The sequence below is a fragment of the Pyxicephalus adspersus genome, chromosome 8 (assembly GCF_032062135.1).
Source record: "Pyxicephalus adspersus chromosome 8, UCB_Pads_2.0, whole genome shotgun sequence".
NCBI classification, from domain to species: Eukaryota; Metazoa; Chordata; class Amphibia; order Anura; family Pyxicephalidae; genus Pyxicephalus; species Pyxicephalus adspersus.
Genome location: NC_092865.1, coordinates 58,399,522 through 58,414,014, shown reverse-complemented (window position 1 = coordinate 58,414,014; position 14,493 = coordinate 58,399,522). Strand labels below are relative to the sequence as shown.

Below are 14,493 nucleotides of genomic sequence, written 5' to 3'. Positions count from 1 at the left end.
TGCCTTCTGCACAGTTATGTAAAAGACCTACTGATGCCTATGCCACACCCTGGCAACTTGCCCCCTCTAATCCTCTGTATACATTCTTCCAAATAGGATCTGGGCCGCATACAGGAGCTGTTTATGTGGGTTATACCTTCTTTAGGTGAAGAACGGCCACTTTTTGCTAGCCTTGATTCACTTTCTTAATCTCGACCTGCTTCTTTAAAGGATATAGCACACACCGGCTTAGATGGTAATGCTCTTGCGCCACATGTCCAACATGATTCACTTTCCGGGTGTTCCACTGATTTGCTTCTGGAATGAGAGATTGACCTCTTTCAATTAGTAATTTCACAGCGTAAACTTTCTCTTGCCCCTCGTCCTCTTCTAGAGGATGGGCGAATAGGACTGGGAGAGGCCAGGTGTCTTGTCTTTCTGAGATGCTCTTTCCCAGGGCTTTTATCCCTAGTACTTGAGAGGCAGGTGGGGAAATATCTGGCGCAGACTAATGCATGGCTTGGTTGTGCTTCCTTATCTTTATTTGCTTCTTTAAAGCAAAATACACAAATAAGTTTGAAGGGCAAGGCCTTTGTGCTACACACCCAACATACTTCATTGGCAGAGTGATCTGTGGACTGACTTAAAATGGGCAGGAGATTTCTCTTTGCTTGATGGCCTAAATACATTCTCATCATAAATCTTTTCAGATGGGGAAAGCCCCTGAAACAACATTTGAGTCTTAAGGAACCATTGCCACAAATCAACACATCCACAGATCACTGTATGCTTGTGTGATGGTCAGTGGGATAAATGCCTGGTGGCATTGCTGCCAGTAGGAAGAATGTCACCTTTACAAATAACATAAACATTAACTGGTGTCAATGTTGGTTGACCTGGGAGGCACAGATTTCACATTGCTGGTCAATGTGATGGTCAGTGGGATAAATGGCTGGCTGCATTGCCAAATTGCACATTGCTTTAAGGAAACTGTAGCACCCTTTGACACTGGCCTACATGGAGATTTCATTTGTTACACACCCTCTATTAGAGACACGGTAGACTGAGCTGGAGAGAAGCATGCTCTGACTTCCTGGTATGCTTTCTTGGAGGGCTTTTATCCCACAACAGAAAGAAACCACAATAACACTCTTTTTTAAAAGGTGGCGGCCATCTTCTGAATCCATCCCCTACCTATGCCGCAGTTTTTGTGCCTGTGAGGTGAGGTTAGGTGAGCCAGCAACTAAAAACAAGTAATATATCTTTCTTATATATGTACTCAACAAAACCTACAAATAAAATTTCCTATCTGACTTTCTGCCAGTCAGCCTAGCAGCTACAAAGAAGTAAAAAACAGAAAAAGTATTTAAAAATGGCGCCTGCTTTAAGCAGGACAGTGATGGTCGCCTAACAAAGACTGCTACTAGAGCAAAAAACACTCTGTTGGAGTAGTCTGAAGATTATCAGCATTATGATAGCAAATGCACTCATTAACATCTAACAATTTAATAAATATACAAGTAACCATGAAAAACCTCCATGGTTTTTCCCACAAAATACCACAGGATGGTAAACAGGTATGTATAATTATAGAATAAAATATTCCCGGTCAAAAACACCATCAGGCAGAACAGTGCACTTAGCCATATTGTATGTACAAAGATGTGTTTATAAAATTCTACCACATTATATGCAATGCCGATTGTTTGAGGCTCAGACTGCAATTTCTGGAGCCATACAGCAGGTGGCCCCAGAGATACAACAGAAAGCAAAGACATTCTTTCCTTCAAACTTTACTACTGCCATTTGAATGATGGCTGTGAGCTGAAGTTTGCTGCACCTGTGCAAGGCACTGAGCGACTGTTTGTACAGCAAAGAAAAATGGAAACGGGTAAGAAAAAAGAGAAAAAAAAAGCAGGGGCGGCGCTTACCCATGTGTGCATGATGTCTGGAGGGGTTGTGCACATTCATTGACCCGTGTTTATTCACAAAGGTGAACAAGGACTAAAACTATGTGATTTTTCCATGACTTTACCTGATGACAGGGTCTCTTTTACTGTTAAGTGGAATGGATCAATTTTTTGGAGTTTAGGTAGAAGAATACATGTGGAAGGTTAGGAAAAGCTTACGGATTTATTTAGGGGTTTGGTAAAATTGAACTCCAGACAAACCAGTAAATAAACAGATAAAAACCATACCTGACAGTTGGTATACCTGCCAGTGGATTAGGAAATCTTGTATGGTTGTCAACAAAGTGATTAGTGAGAGGAAATCTGCTAAAAGAGACACACGTTCTAATAACATCTGTCTAAAGCGGATAAATCTTCACTTTTGGTTATGTTCCCTGACCTTCTGTTGCCTCTTCAAGATAGGAAGTATAGGGAAATTTCCCTAGCAAGACAAAGACAGTAAAAAAGTACAAAAAAATAAATTAAAAAAGTGTTTGCTATGGATATTCAATAGAGCATATTCATAAGGGCAAATACAGGCTTATCGCATTATCTGTACTGAAATAATTGCCATTTTTGTCCGTTTGCTCCACTATAAATATTAGATAATACAACTTGTTTAATTAGGTCCACTTGTGCATGTCCCATTTGTCATTTTTTTATAGCACAGATCATTCTGATCTCCACTTTATGGATTCAGGTGGCATTTATCACTTTGAAAGTAAAGCATGCCATGGAAAAACTGTGATCAGCAGCTGCAATAAAGTCTATTAAAAAGTGTTATGGCTAGTAAATGTTTCTGCATTAAAGTGAATGTAGCTTCTGGTTACCACTTTAAGGTATGTATGACGATTAAAGCACTTATCACACCTTATAAAATCTGGTTGCACTTTTTATAATTCTAGCTCTAAAAATTGGCAATCTGATTTCCCAAAATGGAGAAACAAAAGAGTGATCATGATTATCTCAGGGCAAAAATCTATCATGTGTTACTCCAATGTCATTTAGCAATCTACCACAACGGATCACTAAGCCAGTGAGTGGAGACGACCACTGTCATTTCCTATGGAGGTAGCTGAGCCTTTTGCTCGTCCTTCCTCCCTCCCCGATCCATAGAGCTTAACAGCACTGTCTGTACAATACCTGTTAGTTCATATCATAAAAGATACTTTCCAGTTACAACATTTTACTTTCTGTTGGCAGCTTAAGAAAGTTTTAGTATTAGACCGCCACTGGTGGAACAAGCTTTCCCATTGGATGATTTCCCTTGTTATAGGGACACATCTTGGGTCCTTACTTCCAGTCACAGTGACAAATATCACCTAGATGAACATGGTTAAATCTCCCCAGCAAAGATACATAACTGCAATAAAAACCTGCTGGCGGTTCTGACCTTTTATTATTCTATCCGAAATTTTATGAACCTTTTGGTTTTAGAAACATTTTAGCTTGAAAGTATGTATCCAGGGTTCTATCTGTATGCAAACTAAGACCATGTACATCCAATTTAATCAGATATAGTACTTTAAGCAGCCAGGCTCCAGTGGCACTGAAAAGAAGTTAATCAGCGGAATATTTAATTGCTTCAAAAATAGTAACAAGTACATTCCAAAGGAGGAATAATGAGGACACGGCAATGCAGCAACATTTACACATGACGGTCTCACCAAGCTGGTGTGGACAGGCTCTCTTGGTTGATTTGTTTATACAGGTGACAAGAAGCGTGCACAATTATCAGATTTCTTTAAAAACAGCAGAAAACGTCAGAAAATCTCATTCCAGATGCCTAGTATGGTGGAAAAACAAGCAAGGCTGATATATTTGCATAAATACATGTACAAACAGTGGCACATATGAGGAGAGGACTTTGTCTAAACAAAATGTATTTTGAGTTTGAGTGAAGTTTTCAGTGGCTGGGCTGTTCGGTTCCCTAAAAATGAACCATTGACGTTTTTGTTGCCCGAGTCCTATTGTCCAACATTGTTTATCGATACATCGCTAACAATCACTGTTGTTCCTTCATAGAACACAACAAATTTACCCGTGCACCATTTGTTGGTTCTACTCTCAATGGGAACAACAGTAAGAATTAACACTGCATACAGATGTTACATACAGGGCAGTGGTTGGCAACCCACTGTGTCCTTCTCTATAGGATATGACAGCAGCTGTCCCTGCTTGATTGATCTGGCATGGTGGATCACTAAAAAACATTAATGGACCACCATACGCATGCTATATTTTCGCACAAGATGATGACAGTTATTTGTCTCCTTTGACCATCCTTTAGCCCAGGGGTGAGCAAACTCCGGCCTTTAGGCCAGATACGGCCTAGCCGGTAGTTCATTCTGGCCTAACGCCCCCTGGCTGATCCGGCCTAATGCCGCCCGGCAACCTGCAGCCCCGGAGCCGCGGGTTGCAGGCGAATCGGCCAGGGGGCATTAGGAACTAATGGAGCCGGAGTCGCCGGAGCTCTGGTGCCGCCCCCTTGCAGCTGCTCCCCTATTCACCGCTGCTGGCGTTGATACTTCCGCCACCGCGGTAAATAGGGAATGCTCCCTGAAGGTAAATCTCCCTCCTTCGCAATGCATACAGAGGAGAGGGATTTCATTTCAGGGGGTGTTCTCTGGTGGTGGGCGGAGCCATTAGGGTGGGTCTGGCCTAGTGTGCTCCCGCCCACCCCATAAATGGCCTAGTGGCCATAAAACTTTGCCAACCCCTAATCTAGCCTGTGTACATACAGTTGCTTAAAGATATGTTCAGATAGGTGGGTATTGTGTACCACTGTGGTTCACCAGTGGGTTTCAACCAGTACTGAGCCACCCAAAATCCAGAAATATTATAAAAAACAATAGGAATGGCTAAAATCCAGATGTGTGAAGTCAGTGTGCTTTTTTAGAAGACTCACATTACTTCTCATTGCATGCTACTGCTTAAACACTTTCATAGACTTGAATAGAAACTCTTTTGGAGCAGGTGAATGTGTTGTGCAGACAGCAGATGACCCATGATCCTTGTGACTGTGGACAGAAAATTGCAACCACTTACAAGCAAATGCTAATAAATGCATCAACACCTCCTTCTTACCCCTCCTAGGTGCATAGTGGTTGAAATTGAGCACCCAGAGTAGTTAACTACACAGTTGTCAACTGCCTGTCTAAACTTAGCCTAATAGTATGTCTGTTCTGGGTTTTAAGCTACGAACGCATGTCAGATGATTAAGATGATGAACGGAAAGGTCGTACTCATATTGGGCAAAAATCTGACATGTTTAAAGAGGTCGTATATATAAATAAAGGGTTCACTGGTTGGCGAACATTAAATGCCCATATGCCACATTCTAAGTATAGACCAGATCTATATGTGCAGAGAAACTGGACTTTAACGGCATATATAAAAAACTCTTAAAATATTTTATTGGTACATCAAATGCAAACGTAAAGAAGGAGACATTGTTTTTGCAGTGTCCCAGAATGGGAACCACTGTGTCCCTATATTACAATATACAGACATAGATCCACTTTTACATAAAAGTATCGACATAAATACATAGTTGCAACATTATAGCAAGTCTCACAAGAAGTGCCAGTGTATCATCGACACGTTTCGTGGTGTAACACCACTTCTTCAGGATAAGACTAAATGAGACTAGTATTGACTCTTGATACTGTTATGTAAAAGTGGATCTATGTCTGTATATTATAATATAGGGACACAGGGGTTCCCATTCTGGGACACTGCAAAAATAATGTCTCCTACTTTACTTTTTAATATGATGTACCAATAAAATATTTTAGGAGTTTTATATATGCTGTTAAAGTCCTGTTTCACTGCATATATCGATTTATGTGTACAGAGGTCCCAGAACGTTGTTTATCTGCTATGGCTTTGTCATAGCTGGCCCATGGCCTGTGTAAAAGGTAGCTATGTGCACACATTTTTGTTGTGCCCAAAAACTCAAAATTTTAAAAAACCCAAATTTGTACTCCATCCCATTCCATTTTGACATATATTGACCCTTTAGAGTCATAATAGGCCTTATTGGGCAATGGGGAGGTGTGTGTTTGACCTTAAAAGTTTGCTTATGTTGGCTTATTAGGATTTAGGTCCTTTGGGATACTGAGGCAATCAACTGTAATTGTATCTGGATATACTATAATACCCTTGATGGCATGAATCTCTTCTAAAGCCACCTTGTTTGGTCTTTAAAAAAACAAAAAACAAAAGAAAGTTTGGAGTAAAATGGTTATAGAAGGGAAGGCATGGATTTTTTTTTCTGGCAGCTCTGGGTCCCCGGTTTTCTTTCATTCCAATACTGATAACATTCAACAATTCTGAGAGTGTAGTCGACATCTGAGACTGGAAGCCAGTTCACATCAAAACATATTACACCTACACACTTGCTGTAGTTTCATCCAGACCCCTACATCATTACGGACAAGGCAGTGTTGTAGGGGTTGGAGAATGGAGCGGAGAATTTATAGTGTGGGTCAGTTAGGAGCTAAAAGCCCTTCCACTGTCAATATTACAATTGGTACACACTGAATAGGTGTGTTTTAGGAGGGTCCCATATTAGGGTCTTTGGTGATACCGTCTGCCATTACATCAGTGGTGTCACAAGTAGGATGTGGACCACATCTGGTGGTACCATGATCACCATCAGGATAAAGTAGCGCAAAATCAGAACTGCCTACCAGTGCTCCCCAATGCTCTGTTCCCATCTTCTCTATTCATCAGAGATTACCAATCAGATCTATGTTTCAAAAAACTCCTCCCCAATCCACTAGTAGTCAGGAATTGCCAGCCATGCCACTAGAAGGGTAAGTGAATAAGTGTGTGTGCATAGACATATTCCTATTTTTCAAAAATAAAGAAGTGGTGGTGAAATAAATCCTAGGGGGTTCTATGCTTCTAACCCCTTGAGCCTGTATGTTACATGCACCTGACACCTGCACTCTGCACTTTACATATACCTGCACTCTTGTACGTTACATACACCTGACCCCTGCACTCTGTACGTTACATGCACCTGACCCCTGCACTCTGTACGTTACATGCACCTGACCCCTGCACTCTGTATGTTACATGCACCTGACCCCTGCACTCTGTATGTTACATGCACCTGACCCCTGCACTCTGTATAATTCATGCACCTGACCCCTGCACTCTATATGTTACATGCACCTGACACCTGCACTCTGTATGTTACATGCACCTGACACCTGCACTCTGTATGTTACATGCACCTGACACCTGCACTCTGTACCTGCACTCTGTATGTTACATGCACCTGACACCTGCACTCTGTATGTTACATGCACCTGACACCTGCATTCTTTTAGTTGGCCACATCCACCATTCCCAGTGGCACGCTACACCACACCAACATTATTATCTAACCCTGCATTGAGTGAGACCAACACTAGTAATTCCTATGTGCTACATACTGTACATCACACTCAAGTTTATTGATCATAGTACATATTTAGAAGTTCCTTATAGGGTCAAAACAAAAAATGACCAACTGAAGGCCGCTTTGAATTTAAAAAGGGCCAGAGCATTTTATTACATTGGAGAAAACCTCACTTTTTATTTGTACAAAGCATTTCCAAGTCAATAAATCCCCTGCATGAGGGAATAGACGTTATTGTAGGGGATGCGTAAATATTTTTTTCAAGCCTTTCCAAGCACCACAAGCCTCTCCCAAGTCTTTTCTTAATACCCAGATGACGATCACAGCAGCCTGCTGGGAACCGTACAGGAAAAACTGAGATTTATAATGACGGCCTTGCTTTTTCAATGGCTGTCACTGAAGACTCATTTTAATTGTATAATCCTTCAATCTGAAGTAACCAGGTCACCCATCCATGCGGTGAAAAAATGTTTAAAGCATCAGACCTTGTAATTACAAAATAAAAATACATTGGGAGACATTGAAGGTCTTTATGGCTCCTTCGTGGATTGACAGAAAAAGAAAAGCATGTTCCTGCTAAGTCGTTGGGGCCAAACTTTAATGCTGGAGGGGAAGCTGCAGATGAATCATTCGGGGGAACTAAGATTTTGCCGAAGATATAAAATCTGCATAATTCACAGTTCCATCCAGATAAGCTGATGTATGCAGTATGTGTAGATCAACTTTAGGCAAGTCTATATAAAAAAAGAACAATTTTGTTTAGAAGAGGAAGTGCCATGTGTTCAGCCTGTACTTTGAAGATGGTTGAAGCAGCAGATTGGTGGGCACTGAAAAGGCGCAAAGTAGCAGAAAACCTGGTACCTCCTTTCAAGTAACGTTGGCACCAGGGGTGTAGTCATAAAAAAGTAAAGTAAATAACAAATAAAAAAATAATAAAGGGGGTAATAGTTACGGCTATCCATGTTGAGCACACAGGAAGAGCCTATACGGGAGTCCTGAAAAAAGTGAGGGCACGGTGTGCCAGTGCATGCCTGCCCCACTATACCCCTGACTGGCATGTGTCCTCTGGATTACTTTCTGTATTACTATTGTGTTCCTTGGAGATTTCATTTTCTGTATTAGTGAAAAAGTTGTTCCCAGAACAGAATTTGTAGCCCAGAAGGGCCACAAACACCATCAAAAATCTACACTTGAACCCTTCTCTACTGTTTTTGCATGAGTTGCACTTTTAAGTATGTTGAAAGGCATAACCCTCTTTTCCTTTTAAATAAAGTAGGCAAAGCAGTGTTGTGTCTAGGGGGCTGCTGAAACCTCCACCCCTCCTTGTCCTTTACATTGTGGCATCACTATGGGTGTCCTAACTATAGGGTAAACTTTTTGGTAAGTGACTTTTTGGTCATTTTGCATTTCTTTGGTTATCATTGCACTTTTAAACCGTAACAGATTTCTGTAGTGCAAATGGGGTCTTAAACAATCCCAGTAAAACCCAGCCCATAAGCCCCAAGGATCATCAATAAATAGCACAGCCTTCCTTCATTATGAACAGCTTTTAGCTCCTCTAATATATCCAATTTACCCTCCCTCATGGCACCACTTGTGGTTTTGGTTCATTGTGCTGTAGAACATATGTGGGTCTCTCATAAAGGTAGGATTAATGACAGCATATGCCTGACAGCACCTGACAATATAAAAATGTACAGTGACTTGTAAGAGAAATTACATAATGGCTTGGGCTTCTTCCAGAAATAAAACTGTGCAAGAAGATCTACTTAGAGGACATTTATAGCTATAGGATTCTACTGAATTTTGTTTCCACATTTCGTTCACACATTAACTGGTAGGTAATAAACCTCACAGTAAGACTTTATAAGATCCATCTTCTACCCCTAGCATGAAAATATATATGTATATTTATATAAGGAAAGTTTTAGCCCTTTGTCAAGTTTGGGTGGGAATCCCAGTGCCTAAAACAGGTTGAGGGCTCATGAGAGGTGGAAGGTAGGTTACTGAGATGTTTTATTGAAGTTATGTACAGAACTAAGATGACCCCACCTACCAGCTATAATATACCTGAATTGAATTAAAAAAAACAGATTCAGGGATACATTTTGGGTCCAAAAAAAGTATTTAATGAAATTGAAAATGTTTAGTTTAAACATTTATTGAGCATGTTATTAGGGGGGAAAGGGAGGAACCAAAGAAGGAAATGTATATGCATAAACTTCAGCTTTCATGATCTATTAATATATACCTGAAATAATTTGTATCTTTTATTTCTGCCTGGAGTTCACCTATGGAATGTCTGCATTGCCTTTCTCAACCAATCAGATCCAAGAGTCATTATTTGGTGCCGCTATGAATGTGATTGGTTTCCTTTCCTGTCAAAAGAATAGAGTTAAACTTTATGTTGTGTGCTTTGTTCAGCTGTTTTGTTTAAACTGCCTACATGCTTAAATGTCCTTGGACAGGATACAAGAAAATCTAAGCATTTGTTCTGCTGCGCATATAAGTATATTAACATCTAATATTATCCAGGTCAATATGGTTTTCATTATTTCCCCAGCATTGACTTCCTCAATAAATCTGTCCAGCCATCTGATTATGATTTGCTGGCTTTAAAACCTATCCCATCAGCCCTTGAACTTTCTGGAAGTGGTCATTGGACCAGTGGCGTCCCCACCATGACACGTTTTTTTAGGGTACACACATTGCTGCGGGCATGCTTTAGATTCCTTCGGTAGTCGTTCCAGCCTCGCACTCCATCAATCTGCAGTTTTTGATCTGCTCTGCTTTGGAAAGGTTAAGAATTCTTCAAGCATCTTCGCTTTGGCTGAAAGATTTGCGCAGTCTTTTTCATTAGGTACTTTATACATGGAACAGAACAATGTAGAAATTTGATAAGACACTGAGGATAGTCAGATTTAGATTGTCTATTCGATTTATAATACATGTGTGGCTGATTATATCTGAAGGACTGTGAAATAGATTAGACCGGGAGCCTAAATCCTGGCCAGGACACTGCAAGGAGTTTGCATGTTCTTCCTGTGTTCGGATGGGTTGCATTCAGTCATTTTGGTTTCCCCCATACCTCCAAAAACATGATGGTATGTTAATTGGATAAATAAAGAATTTATTTGGACTGGGAGCTTTGTGAAGATCCTTATATATAGCTTTTACAAGGATGACCTAACACTTTGTGGAAACCCTACGGAGGGTGGACAAGCATACACTTTGATCTTGGGTTTTGTTTAAGTTTTGATTGCTTGAATTTGATTTTTAAGGTTCACAATGATCCAAAAGAAAGTTTTAGATTTAGATATACGGTAAATGTCCAGCCATCTTCTTGGATTTGGGGAGCATTCCATATTCTCTGTTGGTTTTTATTGCTACCTTGGGCTATGAGATCAACTCCTGCTTCCCGTCCTGCTGACATCACAAAACAAGAAATAAGAGGAATTCTTTGACAAGTAAAAGGAACCTAGGACTGTTTATTCCTAGTGAGACAAAGACAGTGAATAAATAAATAAATGCCAGGGAAAGGTCCTACTCTATCCGAAAAAAAAAGTTTAAAACCTACAGAAACTAAAGTTAACTTGTATCCACCAAAATACATCAGAATTAATAGTAAGAACAGCAGAAATAATAGTAAGAACTTTGTAGAGTTTGCCTAAATGTTCACAGACCCTGCAGAGGTCCTTGGGAGACCTTCAGTCTTTAAACTGTAATATGCAATAAACTAATTCCTTTTCTACTGATTCACCATTGGCCATTGATTATTCCTGATGTGAAAAGATAATATATGTTAACACAAACCAAAATGTGAGGCTTTTTATGGCTTTTTTAGCATAGCATGGGAGTAGCTACTATATACAATGACATTTAAAAGATGCAAACTCGTGTCTTTGTGCTCATAAGCAGAGAAAAAATAATTGTTTAGCAGCAACAAAACTCTGCTTTTTACAATCATCATCTAGTTTAAGTCTCAGTTCCTGGCTTCCAGCACATATTTATTTATTCCCCACGTCAGAACATCATCCTTATTCATGCTAATATATTCTTATTTTTACAAGGACCTGAATGATCAGGTCAGTGCTGCCCAAGAGATTAATGAACCTGACTTTGTTGGGAATTATTGCTATTTAATTGGCTGCAGTTTGTATCATTCATGCAAAATTAAAGCACAAAGATTTAAAAATAAACATTGAATGAAAAGTGGTCACTTGAAAAATAAATTCAATAAAAAGCAGAAAGTTAACAAACAGCAGTTAAAAAATTATAAAATTAAGGAATGTCAAGAATATAAATAATTTATATTATGGGCCTGATTTATTAAAGCTCCCAAATGCTGGAGAGAAAACACTTTCAGAAGTGAAGCTGGGTGATCCAGAAAACATGGAATAGATTTTTAAAAATCATTTGCTATTTGCTAGCAAACATTTTGAATCCTGGACCAGATCTATTCCAGGTTTGTTGGATCACCCAGCTTTACTGATTAAAGTGTATTCTCTCCAGCCATGGAGAGCTTTCATAAATCAGAACCTATGCATCTACCTGCCATTAACTCTTTTTATGGGGTATTGTATCTGACATTCAGCAACATGGTGGAGAATCACTTGCTTCTCTTAAATCTAACCTGTAAGATTCTTCCTTCTTATTCATTGCGTTATATATAGATCCTTATGTTTTAATTGTCCCTAAATAGAGATGAATAGCAGGTGCCAAACAACATCAGGAGAGGGATAGGTAATTGTGGAGTGTCCATAGGTCTAAATCAAGGCAGCAAGATCAATCACTAAACATTCTTTTACATTTAAACACCCAGGTTCAAAAACACTTCCAGGGACCTGTCATACAAAGATGTGATATGAATCCCTTCTCTGACATCTCCTCAAAAGAGTTAAATGGGCCTCTGCTAAGAACCTCTTTCTCTCGAATCCTCTCCAGAATCCCACAGTCCAGACCCTGGTCAAACTAGGCCACAATGTGACACTGTTTTAAAATGAGCCCCATACTCACCCATAGGCTTCCGGCAAGAAGGAGTTTCTTCCTGGCAAGAGAAGGTAGAAAACCAACATTGCTGGTGGAGAATCAAGGTTGGGAACAGTATAGAAAATTCCTGGGCCTATACCCCTCTTTAAATGGACATTAATAAAGAGGTGCTACATAAATAAATTATGTAAGTGTTCTACAGGCACCCCAATGTAAAATAATCTTTATCTAAATCCTTATATGTAGAGGTTTAGGACAATGGAAGATTTGAATGTGTAAACCCAACAATGAACTTTTCTTGTTTGCTCAATTGTGGTCTAATAATTAAAAGTGCTAAAAATGTTTTGGTATATCTGTTTGATAAGTGCAAATCTGATAATGTTCTATATTCTTTGATTCTGCTCTTTATAGATACCTTATACATTGAACAAAGTGAATGTTGTCATTGAAAAGGAAGGGTGTTACTGGCAGGATTACCATGTGAAAATGATTGAAAAAAGTATTGAAAATATATGTGGCCATCTCATCCTTTGACTGGTAAGCTGCAATATAATAAAATATCATTGCTGGCTAAGCAAAGCGTGGGGATGTATAAATAACTTCTATTCAGTGACATAAAGCTCAACTAGAACTGATGCTCAGCAATCTTAAAAAAAACATAGTATTTCATTTATGTAATCTGTAATAAACAACCACATACTGGAAAGACAAAAAAAAAAAAAAACAGAAAATTAGAGACGGCTGCTTTCCAACACATAGATGGGGAGGAAATATTGTCTGCAAAAAATACAACGTAGATTGGAATGTTTCAAATTGATTTTTTGCCTAATTTATTGCTGTGTGCAGGAAGTAAAATGTTAAAACTAAAAATGTGGATAATTACTGATGTCAAAATTAAAAAAAATCATAGGAAAAGGTAATTTACAGAAAGTGAAGTTTCATCATTTGTATAAATAGCAGAACAAGGCTGTAAAAAAAAAGGAAAAAAGAAAAAAAGAATTGTAGTGAAAATGAGCAAATCCCTAAAAATTGAACTTATCATGAAAATGAGTCCAGGCCATCTAAAAGGAGGACAGCTTTTTAGAAATTCATCTATACCAAGCAATATGGTGCTGATAATGTACAGTATGAGGATGACATTGATACAAATATAACACAGTACATTACAGTAAACCTGTATATGATAGAAAATTATTATAGCAAATGTTAGCTTCCATGAAATCTACATCTTAAATGGAAGGCCAGGAAAATTGCTATCTGCATAGAAAACTCTGCTGTTTGTATCTTTGGATTGATTGATTATTTTGTCATACAGCTGAGATTAATTTTGTCTTATGCAAATTTCTCTTGTATACTCAGTTTGAAATACCCATGTTTGTGACAGGTTTATTTTAATATTTATGTAGCCTGAAAAATCAAACAAAATAAATGGGAAACACCTGGAACAGATGACTTACACCCACAAGCGCTTAAACAGCTGAGCTCTATTTTTTCTCAATTTTTAGAGAAGCTTTAATGACTGTATCAGTACCAATGAAATGCCATAGAGCAAATATGATATGTATATTTAAATAAAGGGTCAGGGTATTTAGGGAGCATCTATGGAGCTATAGGTTTGCCTCCTGTTGTAGAAAATATATTTATTGGCATAAGGGACTCTGTACAAGATTGTATTCTTTTATTAGAAATGAGGGCCATGGCATGACTTTATGAAAGACAGATATTAAGAAATCTGTTACATATTCTAAAATTTCATTATATGATGAAGAAGGTAGAGAGTTAGACAAACAGGGGACTGTATGTTACCGATCAGCTGCTATTTCTAGTCTTATGAAAACAGTGAAACCAAAATGTGTGTAGTGAAGAACTATCACTCAAATTAACAGAAGTGCTGATAACTCTTTCAAATTCTAATTAGACCGAACATCTATTCCAAAGAGTATAATATTTAAAAATATATATGATGAATATGTCATATATGCATCTGTTTTTTTGGGAGGGAAAGCCTACTATGTGTTGCTGCTCCGTGGAAAAGAGGGGAACCCCTTATGTTCTATAAAACAGAAACAATGGACCAAACACACTGGCATAGTAAAGTACTTCCTTTTTTTAATGGGAAATACTACATTATACCTGTGTGCTTGGTCTGTTGTTTTTGTTCTG

General features: G+C 38.8%; 1 long non-coding RNA gene across 1 annotated transcript in view; it reads left to right on the top strand.

Moving 5' to 3' along the window:
- The first annotated feature begins 12,507 nt into the window (after positions 1–12,507).
- LOC140337216 (uncharacterized) overlaps positions 12,508–14,493 on the top strand; it is a 43,009-nt gene continuing 41,023 nt past the window's right edge. Inside the window, exon 1 of the long non-coding RNA XR_011922004.1 lies at positions 12,508–12,867. This is a non-coding gene — a long non-coding RNA (uncharacterized lncRNA). The remainder of the gene's footprint in view (positions 12,868–14,493) is intronic.